We start from the raw sequence: 25,684 nt of genomic DNA, 5'->3' as shown, positions 1-25,684 counted from the left end.
AAGTAAGTTTTAAAATCACATAAAAAATACTAAGGAATAAATTTGACCAAAGAGGTGAAAGACTTATAAGCTGAAAACTATTAAATATTGATAAAGGAAACTGAAGGTGATTCAAATAGATGGAAAAATATCTGGTGCTCTTGGACTGAAGAATTAATATTGTTAAAATTGCCATACTACCCAAAGCAATCTACAGATTTGATGCAGTCATTATCAAATTACCCATGACACTGTCCACAGAACTAGAACAAAGAATCATAAAATTTATATGGAAGCATAAGTGACCAGAATTGCCAAAGCAACCCTGAGGAAAAAGAACAGACAATACTTCAAGCTGCAGTAATCAAAACAGTATCATATTGGCACAAAAACAGATACATAGATCAACTGAACAGAATAGAGAGCCCAGAAATAAACCTACACACTTAGAGTCAATAAATCTTCAACAAAGAAGGGAAGACTATACAATAGAGAAAGGACAGTCTCTTCAGCAAGAGGTACTGTAAAAGCTGGATAGCCACATATAAATCAAGGAAGTTAGAATACACCCTCTCGCCATACACAGAAATAAGTTCAAAATGGCTTAAAGACTTAAATATAAGACAAGACATCATGAAACTCCTAAAAGAGAATATAGGCAAAACATTCTCTGACATAAACTGTACCAATGTTTTCTTAGGTCATCTCCTAAGGCAATAGAAAGAAAAGCAAAAATAAACAAATGGGACCTAATCAAAACAAGTTTTTGCATAGCAAAGGAAACCATAAACAAAACAAAAAGAGAACCTACGGACTGGGAGAAAATATTTGCAAATGATGCAACCGACAAGAGCTTTATTTCCAAAATAATCAAACAACTCATATAACTCAACAACAAAGAAACAAACCAATCAAAAAATAGGCAGAAGATCTAAGTAGATGTTTCTCCAAAGAAGACATAGAGCAGGCCAACAGGCATAAAAAGAGATGCTCAACATTGCTAATTGTCACTGCATGCTAAATCACTTCAGTCATGTCCAACTCTTTGTGACCCTATGGACTGTAGCCCACCAGGCTCCTCTGTCCATGGGATTCTCCAGGCAAGAATACTGAAATGGGTTGCCATGCCCTCCTCCAGGGAAACTTCCCCACCCAGGGATCAAACCTGAATCTCATATCTCCTGCATTGATTGGTAGGTGGGTTCTGTACCACTAGCATTAAAGAAGTGCAAATCAGAATTACAATGAGATCATGGCATCCGGTCCCATCACTTCATGGGAAATAGATGGAGAAACAGTGGAAACAGTGTCAGACTTTATTTTTCTGGCTTCCAAAATCACTGCAGATGGTGACTGCAGCCATGAAATTAAAAGACGCTTACTCCTTGGAAGGAAAGTTATGACCAACCTAGATAGCACATTCAAAAGCAGAGACATTACTTTGCCAACAAAGGTCTGTCTAGTCAAGGCTACGGTTTTTCCTGTGGTCATGTATGGATGTGAGAGTTGGACTGTGAAGAAGGCTGAGTGCCAAAGAATTGATGCTTTTGAACTGTGGTGTTGGAGAAGACTCTTGAGAGTCCCTTGGACTGCAAGGAGATCCAACCAGTCCACTCTGAAGGAGATCAGCCCTGGGATTTCTTTGGAAGGAATGATGCTAAAGCTGAAACTCCAGTACTTTGGCCACCTCATGCGAAGAGCTGACTCATTGGAAAAGACTGTGATGCTGGGAGGGATTGGGGGCAGGAGGAGAAGGGGACGACAGAGGATGAGATGGCTGGATGGCATCACTGACTCGATGGATGTGAGTCTGAGTGAACTCCGGGAGCTGGTGATGGACATTGAGGCCTGGCATGCTGTGATTCATGGGGTTGCAAAGAGTTGGACACGACTGAGTGACTGAACTGACTGACTGACTGACCACCTCATACTAGTCAGAATGTCCAGTGATAAAAAGTATACAAATATGGGACTTCCCTGGTGGTCCAGTGGCTAGGACTCTGCACTCCCAGTGGAGGGGGTTCAGGTTCCATCCCTCGTCGGGGAACTTGATCCCACATGCTGCAAATACAACCTGGTGCAGCCAAATAAATACATATTAAAAAAAAAAAAAAGTATACAAATAAAAAAATGCTGGAGAGAGTGTGGAGAAAAGGGAACCCTCCTACACTGTTGGTGGGAATGTAAGTTGGTGTAGACACTATGGAAAAGAGTATGGAAGCTCCTCAGAAAACTAAAAATAGAGTTTTCATATGATCCCACAATCCCACTCCTGGGCAAAACTGTAATTCTAAAAGATACATGAACTCGCATGTTCATAGCAGCACTATTCACAATAGACAAGACATGAAAACAACCTAAACGTCCATTGACAGAAGAATAGATAAAAAAGATGTGGTGCACATATAATGAAATACTGCTGCTGCTGCTGCTGCTAAGTCGCTTCAGTCGTGTCCGACTCTGTGCAACCCCATAGACGGCCGCCCACCAGGCTCCCCGGTCCCTGGGATTCTCCAGGCAAGAACACTGGAGTGGGTTGCCATTTCCTTCTCCAATGCAGGAAAGTGAAAAGTGAAAGTGAAGTCGCTCAGTCGTGTCTGACTCTTAGCGACCCTATGGACTGTAGTCCACCAGGCTCCGCATCCATAAAAAAAATCAAATAATGCCATTTATAGCAACATGGATGTACCTAGAGATTATTATATTAAGTGAAATAAATTAGAAAGAGAAAGAAAAACCACTTATATATGGAGTCTAAAATATGACATAAGTGAACTTACCCACAAAACAGACTCCTCACAGACATAGAAAACAGACTAGTGGTTGCCAAAGAGGGTGGGGAGAGAGATGGATTGGAATTGGGGATTAGTAGATGAAAATGATTTTAAATAGAATGAATAAACAACAAGGTCCTACTGTATAGAACAGGGAACTATATTAAATATGCTGTGATAATCATAATAGAAAAGAAAAAGAATATCTATATCTAGATAGCTGAATCATTTTGCTGTATACCAGAAACTAATACAACATTCAGTTCAGTCGCTCAGTCGTGTCCGACTCTTTGCAACCCCATGAACCGCAGCACGCCAGGCCTCCCTGTCCATCACCAACTCCCGGAGTTCACTCAGACTCACGTCCATCAAGTCAGTGATGCCATCCAGCCATCTTATCCTCTGCCGTCCCCTTTTCCTCCTGTCCCCAATCCCTCCCAGCACCAGAGTCTTTTCCAGTGAGTCAACTCTTCACATCAGGTGGCCAAATTACTGGAGTTTCAGCTTCAACATCAGTCCTTCCAATGAACACCCAGGACGGATCTCCTTTAGGATGAACTGGTTGGATCTCCTTGCAGTTCAAGGGACTCCCAAGAGTCTTCTCCAACACCACAGTTTAAAAGCATCAATTCTTCGGTGCTCAGCTTTCTTTATAGTCCAACTCTCACATCCATACATGACCACTGGAAAAACCATAGCCTTGACTAGATGGACCTTTGTTGGCAAAGTAATGTCTCTGCTTTTGAATATGCTGTCTAGGTTGGTTATACCTTTCCTTCCAAGGAATAAGTGTCTTTTAATTTCATGGCTGCAGTCACCATCTGCAGTGATTTTGGAGCCCAGAAAAATAAAGTCTGACACTGCTTCCCCATCTATTTCCCATGAAGGGATGGGACCAGATGCCATGATCTTCGTTTTCTGAATGTTGAGCTTTAAGCCAACCTTTTCACTCTCCTCTTTCACTTTCATCAAGAGGCTCTTTAGTTCTTCACTTTCTGCCATAAGGGTGGTATCATCTGCATATCTGAGGTTATTGATATTTCTCCCAACAATCTTGATTCCAGCTTGTGCTTCTTCCAGCCCAGCATTTCTCATGATGCACTCTGCATATAAGTTAAAAAAGCAGGGTGATAATATACAACCTTGACGTACTCCTTTTCCTATTTGGAACCAGTCTGTTGTTCCATGTCCAGTTCTAACTGTTGCTTCCTGACCTGCATACAGGTTTCTCAAGAGGCAGGTCAGGTGGTCTGGTATTCCCATCTCTTTCAGAATTTTCCACAGTTTATTGTGATCCACACAGTCAAAGGCTTTGGCATAGTCAATAAAGCAGAAATAGATGTTTTTCTGGAACTCTCTTTCTTTTTCCATGATCCAGTGGATGTTGGCAATTTGATTTCTGGTTCCTCTGCCTTTTCTAAAGCCAGCTTGAACATCTGGAAGTTCACGTATTGCTGAAGCCTGGCTTGGAGAATTTTGAGCATTACTTTACTAGCGTGTGAGATGAGTGCAGTTGTGCGGTAGTTTGAGCATTCTTTGGCATTGCCTTTCTTTGGGATTGGAATGAAAACTTCCCTTTTCCAGTCCTGTGGCCACTGCTGAGGTTTCCAAATTTGCTGGCATATTGAGTGCAGCAGTTTCACAGCGTCATCTTTCAGGATTTGAAATAGCTCAACTGGTATTCCATCACCTCCACTAGCTTTGTTCATAGTGATGCTTCCTAAGGCCCACTTGACTTCACATCCCAGGATGTCTGGCTCTAGGTGAATGATCACACCATTGTGACAACATTATAAGTCATTATATAATTCACTTAAAAAGAAACAGTGCTTTTGAACAGCTGCCTTAGAGATGTCAGTGGTGCTTACAGAACCAAAGTAAATTGCTCCCAAGGGCTTGGTACAGCCTGAATAACACCAACTGTCCACAGAAAGCAACAGACAATAGAACTGAGAGAGAGCCATGGGGCTTCCTTAGTTAAATGTGTCTGACCAGTGTCACAACGCAAATATGACTTTGAGTCCTGTTAGTCATTGGCACTTTGCGTCTCTGTTTTCCCCTATTCATGCTAATTACTATAGGCTCATTCCTTAATTCACCTGAGAGACTGTCACGGGGTCCATATTTTGTCAGGTATCACACCGAGTAGCTTATGAACACTATTATCTCATTTTAATTCACACAACAGTCTAGTGAGGCAGGCATTATTTTCATCTTCAATTTTCATGAATGAGGAAATGGGCCCAGAAGCCTGTGTGCTGTATGAGAGCCACTGATCAAGAGTCACCTAACAGCATTCAGGGTCAACTGTCTCATTTTCCAAGCTTCATAGCATGGACCATGGAAAGACAGGTTCTTCCATATCACAAGGAGACCTATGGTGGCAACATGATAAATCAGCAAAGACTTTGGAAATATGCAGACCTCAATTGTTGCTGTTGTTGTTTTGAGTTTGTTCAGAAAATTGAGAAAATAATTGTCTACCATGGATGGTTGTTGTTATAACTAAATTAAATAGTGTATATAAGGTCCTAGAACATAATAAGCTTTTTGAAACAGTGACTGTCAGTAATAATGTTAACAATAGAATATAATTGAACTGTGATGTGAGTGGTATGAGACTTTGTAGTAGATGAGAAAACATATATAACAACACGAAGTATAGCAGGAAGTTTGAGAATTGGGTAGAAGGCTTGAGGGATTGTAATTAGAGATAAAAAGATAATTGGAGATGGCTTCATGTGTATTGACGGCATCCTTGTTGGGTCCATTCTGGCCTGGTGGGCCCTGGCAGCCTAAGAGATGGACCATATGTTTGTGTGTGGCCACCAAGTTCACAGAGCTTTGTTCCACTCCTGCTGGGGAGGGATGTGACCAGTGAGAGATGAGGTTCATGCAGCTGAGACCTTGGGAAAGAAGTCTGTATGGATGAGAAGCTGAGCCTGATTCCCAAGGGGAAGCCCTCCACCCTGGCTGTCTGGTTTGTGTTGAGAAGTGGAGTCAGTCTCTGATTACCTTGGCCAACAAGCCTTTCTCACAATGGCCGAGGAACTAAAAAATTAGGATCCTTCTGGCAGCTGCTGGCATGTTCTGAACCACAATATTTGAACTTACTCCAAGCCTGGAAACCAGCTGCCCCATGGAGTGAAAGATGAGGGAATTTCACATGTCTCAAAATCTAAAAGCAGGGAACTTGCTCTGGAAGGAAATGAAGTCATAGCTCTTATAAGCATAGCATTTCCTCCAGATTGGGGGAACAGAGCCATGACTTAGACAGCTTTACTATTATAATGTATAATAGAAGCTGGCAAAATTTAGGGAATGTGGCATGTTGGTCATTTATTTGCACACATTTTCAATGTAGACAAGGAACGTAAGGTATTATAAGTTCTCCAGAGGATGACTCATTTCTCCTGTTTTTTATCTTGGGCATTGTCTGAAATGAGGAATACTGTGCTTAATTTTAATAAATTTTCTTCCATTTCCTGTATACTTATACACATCTCCTCAAGAAATAGCTTAGTTAATAGTTACTGTCTGCCAACTGCATTGTAATAGATAAATATATATATATATATATATATATTTATGGCAATGTATATATGTATATTGTGATAGGTAGATAGAAACATACATACATGTATTTAACTTATTTTGAAATAATTACAGATCTACAGGACTGTATGCAGGTCAAGAAGAAACAGTTAAAACTGGACATGGAACAACAGACTGGTTCCAAATTGGGAAAGGAGTATGTCAAGGCTGTATATTGTCACCCTGCTTATTTAATTTATATGCAGAGTACATCATGAGAAATGCTGGGCTGGAAGAAGGACAAGCTGGAATCAAGATTGTTGGGAGAAATATCAATAACCTCAGATATGCAGATGACACCACCCTTATGGCAGAAAGTGAAGAGGAACTAAAGAATCTCTTAATGAAAGTGAAAGAGGAGAGTGAAAAAGTTGGCTTAAAACTCAACATTCAGAAAACGAAGATCATGGCATCTGGTCCCATCACTTCATGGCAAATAGATGGGGAAACAATGGAAACAGTGACATACTTTATTTTTTTGGGCTTCAAAATCACTGCAGATGGTGATTGCAGCCATGAAATTAAAAGACGCTTACTCCTTGGAAGGAAAATTATGACCAACCTAGATAGCATATTCAAAAGCAGAGATATTAGTTTGTCAATAAAGGTTCGTCTAGTCAAGGCTATGGTTTTTCCAGTGGTCAGGTATGGATGTGAGAGTTGGACTATAAAAAAGCTGAGCGCTGAAGAATTGATGCTTCTGAACTGTAGTGTTGGAGAAGACCAACAGAGTCCCTTGGACTGCAAGGAGATCCAACCAGTCCTGAAGTAAATCAGTCCTGAATATTCATTGGAAGGACTGATGCTGAAGCTGGAACTCCAATACTTTGGCCACCTGATGCGAAGAACTGACTCATTTGAAAAGACTCTGATGGTGGGAATGATTGGAGGTGGGAGGAGAAGGGGATGACAGAGAATGAGATGGTCGGATGGCATCACCGACTCAATGGACATGAGTTTGAGTAAGCTCTGGGAGTTGGTGATGGACAGGGAAGCCTGGCATACTGCAGTCCATGGGGTTGCAAAGAATTGGACACGACTGAGAGACTGAACTGAAGACATGTCAAAGATAGTATAGGGAGGTTTCTGTGTATACTTCACCCAATTTTCTCCAATGATTATATCTTCCCTAATGATAATGTGATATCAAAACCAGGAAGCTAATATTGGTACATGGTATGCATAATTCTATGTCATTTTGTTACATTTATAACCACTCCCTGACTCAAGATACAGAACTATTCTATCACCACAAAGATTTTCCCCATGCTATCCCTTTACAGCCACATCCATTCCCTTCCCTCCACCATTTCTAACCCCTGGGAACCCAGTAATCTGTTCTCTATAATTTTGACATTTTGAGAATGTTGTATAAATGGAATCACATAGGTAACCTCATGAGACTGGCTCTTTTTATTCGGTGCAATGCCCTTGAGATCCACCCAAGTTGCACGTATCAATAGTCCATTACTTTTTATTCTGAGTAATATTCTATGATATGGTTGTACCATAATCTTTTAAAGTAAATTGTCCTTTTGAAAGGACATTTTGATTATTTCAGTTTTTTGAAATTACAAACAGAACTGCTATGAACAATCATGTATGGGATTCATTTGGATATAAGTTTTCATTGCTCTGGGGTTAACAGAGAAGCACTGTTGCATAGGTTGTATGGTAAGTGCATGTATAGTTTTAAGAAAGCACCAAATTATTTTCCAGATTGACTATACTACTTTACACTTCTACCAGCAAGAGCTGAGAGATGCAGTTTCTCTACATCCTTGTCAGTATTTGGTATTGTCACTATTTTTTATTCTATCAATTCCAATAGGTTAGCAGTGACATCATAGTCTTGATTTGTATTCCTACAGTTGCATTGCTATATTTAAACACTCTTATTGGAATATAATTCACATACCATGTAATTCACACTTTTAAAGTGTACAATTCAGAGGCTCTTAGTTTACTCACAGAGTACTATATCCAGTACAGTACTGAATATTTTAGAATGTTTTTATTACCCTCAAGAGAGACTCCTTATTCCTTAGCCATTACCTTCAGATGTTCTACCTCTTCCCAGCCCTAGGACACTAATTTATTTATCACCTCAATAGATTTATCTATTTTGGACTTTTTATATAAATGGAATAATATAATGTATTATAATATAATATAATATAATACGTGGTCCTTTGTGACTTGCATCTTTCACTTAGCACAGTGTTTTCAAGCTCCATCCAAGTTGTAGCATGCATTATCACTTCATTATCGCCAAACAATGCTCCAATGTATGGTTACACATTGTTTTGTTTTGTTATGTTTTGTTTATCCATTTATCAGTTGATAGGTGTTTGGGATTTTCCACTTTGGGGATACTATTAACAATGCTACTAAGAACATTTGTGTGCAGGTTTCTGTGTGGATATGTTATAAATTCTCTTGGGTATACACCAAAGGCAAGAATCACTAGGTCACATGGTAACTGTATGTTTAACCATTTGACATTAAATGGCTGCACTATTTTATGTTCTCACTAGCAGCTTATAATGGTTCCAGTTGCTCTCACATCCTTGCCTAAAGTTATTATTATCTTTCTTTTTGATGAGTGTCATTCTACTTGGTATCTCATTGTGATTTGCATTTCCTTGATTTCTAATGATGGTGAGCATCTTTTCATAGCTTCATTGGCCATTTACATATCTCCTTGGGTCAGGAGGATCCCCTGGAGAAGGAAATGGCAACCTACTCCAGTGTTCTTGCCTGGAAAATCCCATGGATGGAAGAGCCTGGCAGGGTACAGTTCATGGGGTCAAAAAAGAGCCGGACACGATTTAGAGACTAAGCAACAGCAACACAGGTCCTTCAGTGAGTGACTTTGATACTTTGGTCACTTGTTAATAGGCTATATGTTGTTTACTACTGGGTTTGAAGACATGTTTATATATTTCAGATACATGTTCTTTATCAGATACATGATTTTATGAGTTTCTCTTATTCTGTGGATCATTTTTTCACTTGAGACTGTTTTTGGAAGCACGGTTTTTAATTCTGATTGTGTCCATTTTCACTCTTTTTTTCTTTTGTTGCTTATGCTTTTGGTATCGTATCTAAGAAAATATTGTCTAATCCAAGAACATGAAGATTTACACCTTTCTTTTAAGAGCTGACACTTTTAGCTCTTACACTTAAGTCTATGAAAGATTTTGAGTTGATTTTTGTATATGGTGCGAGATAGGAATCCAAATTCATTCTTTTACATGTAGATATCCAGTTGTCCCCACACCATATTTTAAAAAGGCTATTTCCCCTCTGTTTAATTGTCTTGGCATTCTTTCTTTCTTTCTTTTTGCTGTGCTGATTGTGGGATCTTAGTTCCCTTAAACCAGGTATCGAACCCAGTCCCTTGGCAGTGAAAGTGCAAAGTCCTAACCACTGGAGCGCCAGGGAATTCTGTCTTGGCATTCTTATCAAATCAGCTGACTGCATGCCATATATTTTAGAATTGTGGGTGTTGTTTTTTTTCCTATCCCCAAACTCCAGATCCTAAAAATTAAGCAATTTAAGCTTCCAAAGGATTAACTGAAGCTTGATCTAATGCTTCAGGAGCAAGGACTTTTTAAACCGTGAAGAGTCACTTGTCCTTTATATTAAATGAGACCCAGGCACTTTTTAGAGAGTAACTTTAGATCTGGAGAGGAAATACGCAGTGGTTTCTTTGGAGAACTATGGGGAAAAGGGAATAGGAGAAACAGGCCAAAAATATATACATGGCAATCCCAAAGATCAACATTAGTTTTTCAGTTGTATCTTTAATTGGTCTTGGGTTTTGTTTGTTCTTCTGGCCTCCCTCTATTCTCCAGGGTATAATATGGCCTCACTCTGGCCAAAAATGCAGGGTTTTGCATGAGATAAACAGGGGATCCAATCCCAAATCTTTTGTTGCTTTCTACCTGTTTGATCTCTTCAATCTTCAGTTTCTTCTTTTGCAAAATCAGAATGAAAATTTTGTCTACCCCAGTGGATTGTTTGAGTATTAGGTAATACAAATAATACATAGCACTGCCATGGTATGTTAAAATATTATCCATTATTATTTTCTCTATCCAAAATAAAACCTTATCTGTCCTGTGTTGTATTACCTTGAATTCTGCTCTGTAAGATGGGATAATCTGCTAATATGATTGAAAAAAAAATCCCACTCACCTCTTCATAGGTTTGACATATTTTTCTTTGAGGGAGTAGTGAATATTTCAGTTTTCTGGTATGCCTTAATTTTCTGTGTGTATTATAAACTGTATTAAGTTACATTTACTATTTGGGGGTTTTAAGGTTCTAAAGTAATACTAAGCTTCTATTACCAAATGAGAGAAAGGGAGAAAGTCCAGGAATTTGTGAAGCCCTGTGGCCCTTCCACCTACTCCCTATGACCTTAGGCAAGCTGCTCACCTCTGTGAGCTTCGCTATCACCACTTGTAAAATGGGAGTAATATATCAGCCCAGACTGTTGTACAGAGTTGCTATGACATTGGAAGGAGGTAAAAACTGTGCAGAACTTAACTGTGAAGTTTGCTATATATGAGATGACCTGTATTATTTTAGAGTTCACAGTGAACTCTGACAAAATATCATTTTTTTTGTTATTTTTCATTTATACTGTACTACTCTTAAGAGATATAAAGAGGACAGTAAGGTCACATTACTGTGGAGGGCATCACCAACTTGATGGTCATGAGTCTGAGCAAACTCCGGGAGTTGGTAATGGACAGGGAAGCCTGGCATGCTGCAGTCCATGGGGTCACAAGGAGTCAGACACGACTGAGTGACTGAACTGAAGGTCACAAGCTCTAGGTGTGAAACGAAGCAGGGAGTCAAATTCAGAATGCATAGCTGTGGTTCAAGGCTTTAAGATGTTTTGAAAGGTTAATGCTCAGTGGTTTTATATTCTGTTCTAAAATCTTAGTGGGCTGGCTCTGTCAACCGTTGGCTTTCTTTCTTAGTTGCTTGATCTTCAGTAACAGGAAATAGATGAACTCATAATTTTAAGGGCCTTAATTTTAGGGCCAAAGAAATGGTCCCACAGGCTTCGGCCTGGTCATTTAAGAAGTCTGATACTCCATTGTGTGTGTGTGTGTCATGCATATGTGCATAATCACAGCAAATGTATTTGAAACTCACTAATCCTTACAGTTTAACATCAGGTTCTTTTGCTACATTCAAATACAATTGAATTATTCAAATGTGTTTAAAAATAGGATCTATCATAGGACGCTTTTGGACTTCCCCGGTGGCTCAGAGGGTAAAGAATCGTCTGCAATCCAGGAGACATAGGAGACATGAATTTGATCCCTGGGTTGGGAAGATCCCCTGGAGAAGTGAATGGCTGCCTACTGTAGTCCGCCAGGTTCCTCTGTCCATGGAATTCCCCAGGCAAAAATACTGGAGTAGGTACTTTGGGGTTGCAAAGAGTCGGACATGACTGAGTGACTGACACACACAAAGGACTCTATTTTCTTAAAAATAGCCTCGACGCTTCTCCTTCCACCTAAATATTTACAAAGAAAAGTGTCTAAGATGATGGTCACCTAATGAGATGATAATTCTGTGTGGTATAACTTTGGGGGAAATTTTACTCTCATCTATATGTTTTCCCATATTTTTGAGGATTCCCCTCAAACTTTTTATTTTAAAATAATTATAGAGACTTCCCTGGTGGCCCAGTGACTAAGATTCCATGCTTCCAATGCAGGGGGCTTGGGTGTGATTCCTGGTCATGGAACTAGATCCCACATGCTACAACTAAGAGTTTGTAACCCCAGCTAAAAATGCAGCATGCTGCAATGAAGATTGAAAATTCCATGTGCTGCAAGTAAAATCTATCATAGCCAATAAACAAATATAAATAGTTTAAAATAAAATAATTATAAACACAAAGTTGGGAAAATAGGAACCCCATATAACTTCCCTATGGCAACAACTCATGACTATAGTATAATAGCAAAGCCAGGAAATTGACTTCGGTAAGATACAAACTACACACTCGATTCCAGTTTCACCAGTTTTGACATGCACTGATTTGTGGTGACTCCCCATATTAATTCTGTTTAGTCTTCAGTGAGCACTGCTATTATAGGGGTGGAGTTAGGGTACAGGGCATACTGCACTTCATAGGGATGACCACGTACCTACTTTGGAAAGGCACATTATCACTCATATGGTAACAAATTGACAGGAAGTGACCTCATCTTTCCAAAATGACTGGGTAGGATGTGCTTGAGCTGGCTCGTTACCACCCCTGAAGGCCAACTGTTAAATATTCAGGCATTTCATCATTGGTAGCTTGAAATTAGCCACGGTGGAAGCATTTGCCTCAGCGACATCTGCAAAGAGTGTAAGCCAAGGCTCACTCTCTCTTCCTTGAGCCTGCTTACCGCATATCGCTGCTTGCCTGGCATTGACAGCTTGTCTCAGATGATCCAAGTTCCCCACATATGTCTCCTCAACTGGGTCTCGGTAAAATCTTACTCCCCAGCAGGACTTCTCCTTGTCACTGATGATGCTTTTGTCCTCAGGGCTGTAGACTAGACAGCCAGATAGTCTTAAAAAAAAAAAAAAAGAATTTTCTGTTAATGGATTCTAATACCTTAATTATGAACATTCTCGGTAACTCACTTTCATTTTGCCCAGGGGCTTTCTGGAATATGTATTTATTTTTAACTCCAAGAGAGCATTTAGGGGAGTGAGAGAGACAGGCAGTGGAAGGGGTAGTGGAGATAGAAAAAGGGTCTGGAGTGCCCTGTCCATTCTCACCCAGCAGGCAGTGTGGAGTCCCCCACACTTGGGGTCAGCACTGCCTTGATTCCCCCGGACCCATTTTTTCTCTATAGGCAATGGGAGGTCAGTAATTCTTTCTCTTGAGGCAGATGATGCGAACTGGGAAGAGAACTTTGCTTTCCACTTGAAAATGGGTCAAAAGGCAAAACAATTCTTTGCAGATTTCACAGTGGCTTCATAAGCTTTTATGTATATAATGAAGGGCCATATCCTTTCATCATTAGTCAACAAGTGGGCTATGTTTCCTGGTACCCTTAGTATATTTGCTTGTAGACAGAAAAAGAGCAGAATCAAAAACGAAACTTTGCTAATCTGTCCTCTTCCCTTGTCTAAGTATGTTGCTCACCTAGCAGACTTGTGTGGACTGTTAACATGTATAGCCTAACGCAGGCACCGTGCTGCTGCTAAGTCACTTCAGTCGTGTCCGACTCTGTGCGACCCCATAGACGGCAGCCCACCAGGCTCCCCCATCCCTGGGATTCTCCAGGCAAGAACACTGGAGTGGGTTGCCATTTCCTTCTCCAGTGCATGAGCGACCCCAAGGACTGCAGCCTAGCACACTCCTCCATCCATGGGATTTTCCAGGCAAGAGTACTGGAGTGAGGTGCCATGGGGAAGTATTAAATGTTCTCTCACCTCAAGGACCCACTGACTAGAGACAAAGAGCACATTGGCAACACAGAACAGTGAAAAGAGTACATACTTTCAAGTGAGATCTGAGTTCAAATCCTAGCCTGATGACTTACTAGCTGAATAAACTTGGGCAAGTTACCAAATTTTTATGCGTCGGTTCACTCATTAGTAACTACAAAGTTGTTAAGAGCACAAACCATAAGAACTGGGCCCCTATCCTGTACCATGCATTTTGTGTCTATTTTTATACTTACATTTTACTTTATTTAAATTTAATCCTTACCATAACCCTGCCAGGCAGGTTGTATCATTTCCATGTTATGGATGGGAAAATTGAGCCTCAGAGACATTCATGAACTTGATGAAGGTCATAGAGAGAATGGGGAATAGAACTGGGATTCCAAAGACCACTCTGGAGTCCATATAGCCTATGAAAAGATGTATTAAAAAATTCAGATGCTTGGTAGGAGCTCAGTCATTGTTATGTTGTTATTTACTTAATATATAATTAATTACAGGTTAGCTATATTGATAATTGTTAATATAATTATGTATTATAATATATAGGGTTATATAATACATTATGCTGCTGCTGCTGCTGCTAAGTCGCTTCAGTTGTGCCCGACTCTGTGCGACCCCATGGACTGCAGCCTACCAGGCTTCTCTGTCCATGGGATTCTCCAGGCAAGAACACTGGAGTGGGTTGCCACTTCCTTCTCCAATGCATGAAAGTGAAAAGTGAAAGTGAAGTCGCTCAGTCGTGTCTGACTCTTAGCGACCCCATGGACTGCAGCCTACCAGGCTCTTCCATCCATGGGATTTTCCGGGCAACAGTACTGGAGTGGGGTGCCATTGCCTTCTCCCATAATACATTATAGAATGCACTAATTACACAAATTAATAATACATATTTTAAGTGGAAGGTTGACTAAACTTGGAGCTGGATAATCTGGCCCACAGTTTGCTCTGCTCCTTATTAGTTCTGGCAAAGGCAAGTCACTCACATACAATTCTCCTACACAGGCATGAGTGAGACATAGTAACTGTTCAATAAATATTTGTTGAAAAATGAAGAAATAAATGAATGAATAAACAAATGAAAGAGTAAATGTTTATCTCTTCTGGGCCTTAAAAAATGACTCTCATTGTGGTGAAGAATTAGTTAATGCTCAAATGAAAACTTCATGGTCAGTAGTCCGAGTCAGAGGCATCCCAGAACACAGCGGTTCCTTATAGAGACCCATTGTGGTGATTAGTGGATACTGCAAGGGTTACTGCACAGGCTTCCTAGTAATGTCCAGGATTTGCCTTGCCCGGTCTTTGCTCCTCCTCTGCAGCCTATTAACCCTAGACTTATGGCAGAAAGTGAAGAGGAACTCAAAAGCCTCTTGATGAAGGTGAAAGAGGAGAGTGAAAAAGTTGGCTTAAAACTCAACATTCAGAAAATGAAGATCATGGCATCTGGTTCCATCATTTCATAGGAAATAGATGGGGAAACAGTGGAAACAGTGTCAGACTTTATTTTTTGGGGCTCCAAAATCACTGCAGATGGTGACTGCAGCCATGAAATTAAAAGACGCTTACTCCTTGGAAGGAAAGTTATGACCAACCTAGATAGCATATTCAAAAGCAGAGACATTACTTTGCCAACAAAGGTCCGTCTAGTCAAGGTTATGGTTTTTCCAGTGGTCATGTATGGATGTGAGAGTTGGACTGTGAAGAAGGCTGAGTGCCGAAGAATTGATGCTTTCGAACTGTGGTGTTGGAGAAGACTCTTGAGAGTCCCTTGGACTGCAAGGAGATCCAACCAGTACATTCCGAAGGAGATCAGCCCTGGGATTTCTTTGGAAGGAATGATGCTAAAGCTGAAACTCCAGTACTTTGGCCACCTCATGCGAAGAGTTGACTCACTGGAAAAGACTGTGATGCTGGGAGGGATTGGGGGCAGGAGGAGAAGGGGACGACAGAGGATGAGATGGCTGGATGGCATCACCGACTTGATGGATGTGAGTCTGAGTGAACTCCGGGAGTTGGTGATGGACAGGGAGGCCTGGCGTGCTGCGATTCATGGGGTCGCAAATAGTCGGACACGACTGAGCGACTGAACTGAACTGAACTGAGGAGTAAGATTTTGGCATAGTCCTCTACCTGAATGCCTGCTTACCCACATAATATTGCAATGCTCTGGCAGAATACATTTTGCTTGGCTTTGTTAGAGAGTACCAGGAGTCAGGAAAGATTTTGAAGGCAGGGATGTCTGAAGGTAAGATGCATATACGGTTCTTTCACAGTTTATGGTCTTATATTGACCTTTTGAACTATATCCTTTTATAAATGAACTGAAAACATTACAAATAATTAAAATGTCACGTATGAAGCCTGCTGTTGATCCAGTCCTTTTATCTCAAGCCACACGTTGAAACTTTCGGTACTAATCCTGCTACATATATCATTTAGTTCTCACAACAGCCCAACAAGAGAAATTATCTTATTTATCCCATTTTACAAAAAGGAAAGGAAGGCTTCAAATGTTTCAGTAACTCAGTGACACACACTGACTAGCAGAGCTGGGACTGGGACTCGGGCCGCCTTCTAAACACAGGCGTGTATGCTTAGCGGCTCAGTCATGTCTGACTCTGTGACCCCCATCGACTGTAACCCGCCAGACTCCTCTGTCCATGGAATTCTCCAGGCAAGAACACTGGAGTGGGTAGCCGTTTCCTCCCCCAGGGGATCTTCTCAACTCAGACATGGAACCTGCATCTCCTATGTCTCCTGGATTGCAGGCAGATTCTTTACCCACTGAGCCATTAGGGAAGCCCATTGTCTTCTAAACACATATTATCTCTCATAACAGAGTAGAAAGAAAAGTAGGCCAGAAAGAGAAAAGACCAACATAACTGGGATTCTGCTTTACTTCCCTTGGTAAATAAAATGGAAGTACCTGGCTTGTTTCGAACTATCCTTTCCAACAGCAGCCCGGGCAGAACTGGGGAGATGCCAGCACTAAGCAGGGATCTTTTGTCAATTGCAGAGTGACGTATAAAATGCCACATATAGTTAAGAATGGCAGACCAAAGGAATAAAAGCTTATCTAGCCAATGTTTTGTACAAACAATCAGAAATTATTGCTTTTTTCCATTCTTGTGCTTCTTGGGTGGTAAATGTTTTTGAAGGATAAATCCCTATTTTTTCTTTAAAAATTCCTTTAGGAGACATGTTTTAGCAAAGACATTTAAATATAACACTGTTATTTAAAAAAATTCAAGTGTGTTCACATACAGCAACTCTAGACACAATAACATACCTTCCTTTGTCTGTGCTCTGGGAAGAACTTGCTTTGGAAGTTGAGAATTAGGAAGGGAATCTGATGAACTGCCTTGACCCTTTTCATCTGGAGTCTTAGCAAGTCTGGAATATTTGGAGACTGTGTAATAGGGCGCAAATTTCCCTGAGCCTTTGTGTTTGCAAATGAATTTGCTGCCTCAGGGAAAGACAACTCAGCTTCTCTGAAGTAAAGACTGAAAAAAAGCCAAGATAGTAAAAAATCACGTCAGAAGAGCAGACAAGACAGTATTTATATTTAGATTATTGCTTTCATATGGACATGTGGAAGAGAAACACACAACCAAGGGTTAAAATGCCCCATAAAATCAACTTCAGATTTTCTTTGCGCTGACACTTTTCCCCTGGACTTCTAGACAAATGCTTCCCTCCTGTGGGCAGAGGGTAGAATACAGAGGAATAGAGAACTTCAGCAGGAGGATAAGGGAAGCGAGTAGGGAATGTTTTTGTCTTTTTGCCTGTTTTTGAAGAGTGTTTGGTTTATGGGCCAGAATTATTGTTCAAAAAATAAGGTAACAAAAGGAAGAAATTACAAAACCAACCAACAAAAACCCAGCAGCGACAATAAAAAACTTTCCAAAAAATGGCCCAGTTTAGCTATTTCCATGCTCATGGATACCTCTTTTACTGTCCAAATGAGAAGTGATACTCTTCTAAAAAATAAAACAAATGAATATAACAAAACAGAAACAGGCTCCCAGAGAACAAGTTAGTGGTTGCAAGTGGGGAAAGAGATGGGGGAGGGGCAACATAGAGGAAGAGGATTCGAGGTACAAACTACTGGTATAAAATAAATAAGACACAGGGATGTAATGTACAGCACAGGGAATATAGCAAATATTTCCTAGTAACTTTAAGTGGACTATAATCTATGAAGTATTAAGTCTCTTATATGCCTGAAGGAGAAGGCAATGGCACCCCACTCCAGTACTCTTGCCTGGAAAATCCCATGGGTGGTGGAGCCTGGTGGGCTACAGTCCATGGGGTCGCTGAGAGTCGGACACGACTGAGCGACTTCACTTTCACTTTTCACTCTTATGCATTGGAGAAGGACATGGCAACCCATTCCAGTGTTCTTGCCCTGAGAATCCCAGGGACCGGGGAGCCTGGTGGGCTGCTGTCTCTGGGGTCGCACAGAGTCGGACACGACTGAAGCGACTTAGCAGCAGCAGCAGCATACCTGAAACATAATGTAAATCAACTCCACTTCAATAAAGAAAATGGAAAAAGAACTCCCTCCACCACCTAATATATAAGCAATAGAATTAAGATAATTTAGTGAGATTCTGTTAGGTATTAGGAAATGTATTAGATGCCGAAGATTGAAAACTGGGAAGTGCATATTCTCTCTCAAATAACTCAGATTTCATTGGGTGTATAAGTGGGAATGAACAGAACAAATAATTATAATTACCTGGTAAAATGATAAGATGAGTACATGCAGAATGCTTTGGGAAAACAAAGGATATTGTGTCCAACTAATGAGGAGAATAATAGCTAAGCTGAAACTTCAAGGGTTAGAAGAAAAAATATCCAGGACATAAGTGGCCATGCTGAGAGTTTGAGTCTTATTTCCTACAGCTGGGTTAGCAAAATAAGAGCCTTGTATTGGCTGCAGGGTCTTATCCAAGTCCCAAATCCCATGTTTATGTTATGAGTGTAGTTCCGTAGGCATTTGAGAGTTAACCCAGGTTAGGCAAGGGAAAGCAAGGAATAATTTCAAAGATGAGAACAAGCAGCTATGATTGCCACATAAAATCAAGCTGGAAGCAAGCTGGGTGTGTGTACACAAAGAGGATACAACTAGAAGCGGTTAATGTAGCTAAGAAGTTGCTGCAAGGGTTCATTCAGATGAGAAGCTCTTAAAAGAAGTGATGGGGAATAGAAGATAGGTGGGAGAGCTAAAATCAATAGAACCTGCGAAGGATTGGATATGGAGGGTGAGGGAAAAGCAGGAGAGAGTTAAGCCCACGAATCTATCATAACTCCATCTAACATCTCTCCCTGACTGGGAGAACTAGGAGAAGGAGCAGATCTGGAATGAAAGATTAATTCAGGATACTTAGTGGATGGTGGTACCCCTAAGGCTTTTAACCCTCCTATGTTGGTTGCTATTTCATTATTTCTGGACTTAACTGTTTTATTTTATCAGAAGGCCACTGAGAACAACTAAAACATCTTGTCTCATATTCCTTAGGATGGCTTTTGAAAAACACTCCTTTCAAATTGTTAAAAATGTCATTCTCATAAAAATTAATGAGCACATCCAAGTTTTATGGACTTCATTATATAAAGAAACCAGTAGAATGATCTGATTCAAAAAGATTTGAAGAATGGGGCAAAGTATGGAGAAATGAAGATAGGATGCTAGAGACCAAAGTGGTCAATTTGCATGTAAGGCAGATCCCTAATCTTTGAGTTTTTTAATCAAGAGAAAAGAAAAAATAAGTCTTACCTTATCAGTTTTCTGCAAGTTAGCTTCTAACTTTACATGGCTGTAAAACATCTGGACTACCATTAACTGATGCATTTCCCCAGAGTCAGAAGACTTTCTCTCAACTGACATATTAGAAACCATCCTGAAATGAAATTATAAAGACAAATACTCATCATTTTGTTTTATTTCCAAGTTTTGAATATTTTCTACACATTTACCTATAGTGGCTCTAAGAATATTTAATGTGCATTTAAGAAATATTGAATTTATATCCTGTGTCTGTACAAAAATACATGTGAGGTAATGTAAATTAAAGGCAAAAGAATAAAAATCAATAAAGTAAAAAGAAAATAGAAATAATTGATGATTCCTAATTGAATATTAGATTTGTTCATTCATTTCTAGTCAGTCAGAGCAAAGTAATTTACATAGTAAATTATTTAAAGGAAGAAGAATCCAGTTCCTGAAGTGGCTGTTGTTTATGTTTCCTCCTTCTACTTCTAAATTCTAAAAAAAGAGTGTCATGTGGAGCTTTATGAAGATGATAAAGATGCAGTGGCCCTTGTTCTCAATATTTTTACAGTAATTACAGGAGATTCCCAATACTTCTTTGTTATAGAACCTATTGATCAAAGCCAATGATGTCCTATTTATATGTATCAGATCAGATCAGATCAGTCACTCAGTCGTGTCCAACTCTTTGCAACCCCATGAATCGCAGCACGCCAGGCCTCCCTGTCCATCACCAACTCCCGGAGTTCACTCAGACTCACGTCCATCGAGTCAGTGATGCCATCCAGCCATCTCATCCTCTGTCGTCCCCTTCTCCTCCTGCCCACAATCCCTCCCAGCATCAGAGTCTTTTCCAATGAGTCAACTCTTCACATGAGGTGGCCAAAGTACTGGAGTTTCAGCTTTAGCATCATTCCTTCCAAAGAAATCCCAGGGCTGATCTCCTTCAGAATGGACTGGTTGGATCTCCTTGCAGTCCAAGGGACTCTCAAGAGTCTTCTCCAACACCACAGTTCAAAAGCATCAGTTCTTTGGCGCTCAGCCTTCTTCACAGTCCAACTCTCACATCCATACATGACCACTGGAAAAACCATAGCCTTCACTAGGCGAACTTTTGTTGGCAAAGTAATGTCTCTGCTTTTGAATATGTTATCTAGGTTGGTCATAACTTTCCTTCCAAGGAGTAAGTGTCTTTTAATTTCATGGCTGCAGTCACCATCTGCAGTGATTTTGGAGCCCAGAAAAATAAAGCCTGACACTGTTTCCACTGTCCTATGGACAGATAACAGGACTTGGTAATGAACTGATGAGTGACAATTTTTGCCAGTTAAAGATAAGAAGTTGCAACTGAAAGGAGAACCATTCTTAGCAAGGATTTTTCAAGCCAAACCCTAAAAACTAATCTTAATTGTTCTCAATAGTGACCTATAAAATTATACTTTACTTTGTGATGGAATTCCAATTGAGCTATTTCAAATCCTAAAAGAGGATGCTGTGAAAGTGCTGCACTCAATATGTCAGGAAATTTGGAAAACTCAGCAAGTGGCCACAGGACTGGAAAAGGTCAGTTTTCATTCTAATCCCAAAGAAAGGCAATGCCAAGAATGCTCAAACTACCGCACAATAGCACTCATCTCACACACGAGAAAGTAATGCTCAAAATTCTCCAAGCCAGGCTTCAGCAATATGTGAACCGTGAACTTCCAGATGTTCAAGCTGGTCTTAGAAAAGGCAGAGGAACCAGAGATCAAATTACCAATATCTGCTGGATCATCAAAAAAGCGAGCGAGTTCCAGAAAAAACATCTATTTCTACTTTACTGACTATGCCAAAGTCTTTGACTGTGTGGATCACAATAAACTGTGGAAAATTCTGAAAGAATTTTCAGAATTCTTTTCTGGTCTTCTGGGAATACCAGACAACCTGACCTGCCTCTTGAGAAATCTGATGCAGGTCAGGAAGCAACAGTTAGAACTGGACATGACACAACAGGCTGGTTCCAAATAGGAAAGGGAGTACGTCAAGGCTGTATATTGTCACCCTGTTTATTTAACTTATATGCAGAGTACATAATGAGAAATGCTGGGCTGGCAGAAGCACAAGCTAGAATCAAGATTTCCAGGAGAAATATCAATAACCTCAGATATGCAGATGACACCGCACTTATGGCAGAAAGTGAAGAAGAACTTTTCATTCTCCTGATGAAAGTGAAAGAGGAGAGTGACAAAGTTGGCTTAAAGCTCAACATTCAGAAAACTAAGATCATGGCATCCGGTCCCATCACTTCATGGGAAATAGATGGGGAAAGAGTGGCTGACTTTATTTTTCTGGGCTCCAAAATCACTGCAGATGGTGATTGCAGCCATGAAATTAAAAGACACTTGCTCCTTGGAAGGAAAGTTATGACCAATCTAGACAGCATATTAAAAAGCAGAGACTTTACTTTGGTTTTCCCAGTGGTCATGTATGGATGTGAGAGTTGGACTATAAAGAAAGCTGAGTGCCAAAGAATTGATGCTTTTGAAATGTGGTGTTGGAGAAGACTCTTGAGAGTTCCTTGGACTGCAAGGAGATCCAACCAGTTCATCCTAAAGGAGATCAGTCCTGAGTGTTCATTAGAAGGACTAATGTTGAAGCTGAAACTCCAATACTTTGGCCACCTGATGCGAAGAGCTGACTCATTTGAAAAGACTCTGATGCTGGCAAAGATTGAGGGCAGGAGGAGAAGGGGAGGACAGAGGGTGAGATAGTTGGATGGCATCACCGACTCAATGGACGTGAGTTTGAGTAAACTCCCGGAGTTGGGATGGACAGGGAGGCCTGGCGTGCTGTGGTTCATGGGGTCGCAAAGAGTCAGACACGACTGAGCGACTGAACTGTAACTGTTGTACACTATTGTTTGTTTCATGTACGCATGGGTTGTTTCTCACGAAAACTGAATCTCTTTGAGTGTCAACCATTCATACCAGAGCACAGGGATGGAAACATGAGGGATGCTCATATAACAGACTCCAGTTAACTTGTTATATCTAGTGGGTCTACAAGATAGAGAAAAAGGTTGATAAAGGAAAAGAAGTAATAGCTAGATAAGAATGACAAATAGCTGGCAGGATTCTTCCCCCAACCGTATTCAGAGCAGGTATGCTAATGACCATAAACCTCTCCTGCTGCTACTGCTGCTGCTAAGTCGCTTCAGTCGTGTCCAACTCTGTGCGACCCCATAGACGGCAGCCCACCAGGCTCCCCTGTCCCTGGGATTCTCCAGGCAAGAACACTGGAGTGGGTTGCCATTTCCTTCTCCAGTGCATGAAAGTAAAAAGTGAAAGTGAAGTCGCTCAGTCGTGTCTGACTCAGCGACCCCATGGACTGGAGCCTATTCTGCCTTTTACTCCTCACCATGGTGCCCCTTGGCAGGTACAATAAAAAGTTCAGAGTGGATAGATGAGAAGAAATCTATTTACCATCTTTGATATAGAGTTTGTTCTCTGACATTATAGGGATAACCCTGATTTCCGTCACCTCATTTTTAAAAACTAGTTTAAGAACCCACATGCTAATGCGGGAGAAGCAAGAGAGGCAAGTTGGATCCCTGGGTTGGGAAGATCCCCCAGACAAAGAAATGGCAATTCACTTCAGTATTCTTGCCTGGGAAATTCCATGGACAGAGCAGTCTGGTGGGCCACAGTCCATGGAGTCGCAGAGTAAGACATGACTGAGCGCGTGTGCGCACGCACACACACATACACATAAAATGAAACGTATGGACAATGAAGGTAAAGTTTTTAAAAATGCAGTTTTTTTATTTTTATAGAAACTAAAACACCAGAGCTTATTGATTCCTATATTAAATACATAAATTATAAAATAACCATTCATAAAACTTTACATACAATAAGTTGGTTCCAGTCTCTACGGTAATACATACAGTACATGTACATGTTCAGTGTACTTCAAAGGATCGTTCTGGCGAAACTCAATTTATATTTTTCTTCCATTAATAAACAATCACTGAAACAATCAATGGAGTCATGCTAATGAGATGGAGAGAAAGAATCCCAACTGAAGTAGATGATTGAGTGAAAGCTCTGAGAAATTGACTCCCCTGGCTGTACTAACACAGTAGATGCGTGGGGAATTATGTATTCCTGTGCACTGGCTCTACCATACTCTATTACCTAAGTCCTACTGAGTCCCTGCAAAATTGGATCTTGAAGGTTCAGATAGGCATGAACCGTTTTTGGAATGAGATTGTTAGCTGATACAAATATGGGACTTTAGACTAATGTTAATACTGTAGATTGTGCTGGATTCTGTTGTTCTTTCCAGAAGACCACTGGCATTATTAGAAGGCTAGTTGGCAGGTCTGAGTAATTGGAAAACCAATGAGTAGTTCTTTGCTTCAGTCAGAAACAGAGAATTGTAGAAATGGACAGAAGGTGGAGAAAAGGGAGGAGAGACAAGCAAGGAGGGAAAGAACACAGATATCAGACGCTGAACAAAAACATGTTACCCAGCAGCCTCAGAAAACCCCTTTCCAACTCCTCAACCCTAGGACAGAAGTACACATTCTGTAAGCACTCACACCATCATACTATATACAGAATATATATGTGTATGTATCTACATCATATATTTATAAAAGTGTTTGGATTGTGATCTGCCTCATTGTGGGAAGTTATGGTTAACGGGGGGAAATAGGCACATTTTGTGACTTATCAATCAAATACAAGTGACTGCTATTATCACTGGATGCTGGGGACCTTGTTTTGGAAAACTGCTTCATCCACACTATAGTGAGTTCATGGAGGCTTGACTGTAGGCAAATTTAGACTCCAAGTTGTTCATCTACAGCACTCTCACCCTACAGAACTTTGATATCACAAGGATGGAAATATAAGCATGGGAAGAAAGACCTCAATGCAAAACTACAAAGACAGAAATAGGGAACTTCACCCAACCAACTACCTGTACTTTTGAGCTTGATATACTAGGTTGAATATAGAAAATTATAATCCTTCTATTTTTGCCACATTGCCCCTTGAAGTTTATTGGACTTAAACTCTCAATAATAAAAGACTTACTTAGAAAGAACTAAACTGCCAAACTAAAGGCAGTAAAGGAATGTGAATCTGCTCTGCCCAGTACTGAAATGGGATCATAGAGGATGAATTCCAGCTTGTATTATGTCTGAATCCTCCTGCCACAATGCCTGAGGCTCAGTCTTAAGACAGTATATTATATAGAAATGACAAGGCAGCTGAACAGGATAGAAGTGTTTGGCGCTCAAGACCTTGTGCCCTACTTTCTTCCTTTTAGAAAGTGGGAGTCCACTTAAGGGGAGGATTGGGCCATCCTGGAAGCATCAACTCACGGCAAACAGTCATCCAAGACTTGCTCTGATAACTGATCTCTCAAGTTATACTGAGCCATTTCAGTATAGTAGATAAGTATATATATACACATTCATATATATATGACTATATATATATATGCTGTGCCATTCTTTGACAGATCAAGAAATACAATTAAATATTTAAAAAACAAAATGTCTATGCTGCCCATTTTGACAGATCAAAAAATGCAATTAAATATTTCTTAAAAATGTCTATGCTGTGCATCTATTTTGATGTAATATAACACATAAGATCCAGTTATTTTGCATCAGCACAGAACTGATGAATATTATTTTTATAATTTCCATGAAAACCTAGGAAGGTTAAAAAGACACGCTTCATTTTAAAACAATTAACCTATGAATTAAGTTGAAGACACTGAATACATGAATTACACAATGGGCTTACAAAAAATGTTGACAATCAACAGGCAAAAAAGAACAAGTTGGCCAGAGCTTTAAACTGAAAATCACCAGAGTAAGTTGAAATAAAATACTGTAGCAAAAATCATTTGGCAAAACTTTATTTGTTCTATTACTAGTGGAGAATATACTTGTTCTACTTCAGTGATGACCCATGAGCCCCACATCATCTCTGTCCTCCTGAAGATCCATGCCACCTATGTGAGCAGTGTTGTTTTTTTCTTTTTTAAAAATACAAAGCAAGATTTATTCTTCTACCACTAA

The 25,684-nt window shown here is 40.3% G+C and overlaps 1 long non-coding RNA gene across 1 annotated transcript in view; it reads right to left on the bottom strand.

The window, feature by feature from the left end:
• LOC123335047 overlaps positions 1-18,174 on the bottom strand; it is a 33,727-nt gene extending 15,553 nt beyond the window's left edge. The window contains exons 1-3 of the long non-coding RNA XR_006553321.2: positions 17,119-18,174; positions 14,095-14,239; positions 12,776-12,942 (exon numbers count right to left, since the gene is read on the bottom strand). This is a non-coding gene — a long non-coding RNA (uncharacterized LOC123335047). The remainder of the gene's footprint in view (positions 1-12,775; positions 12,943-14,094; positions 14,240-17,118) is intronic.
• Between the last annotated feature and the right edge of the window lie 7,510 nt (positions 18,175-25,684).

This window comes from Bubalus bubalis, chromosome 9, assembly GCF_019923935.1.
Source record: "Bubalus bubalis isolate 160015118507 breed Murrah chromosome 9, NDDB_SH_1, whole genome shotgun sequence".
In the NCBI taxonomy this organism is placed as follows: domain Eukaryota; kingdom Metazoa; phylum Chordata; class Mammalia; order Artiodactyla; family Bovidae; genus Bubalus; species Bubalus bubalis.
This window is presented reverse-complemented; position numbering and strand designations above follow the sequence as displayed.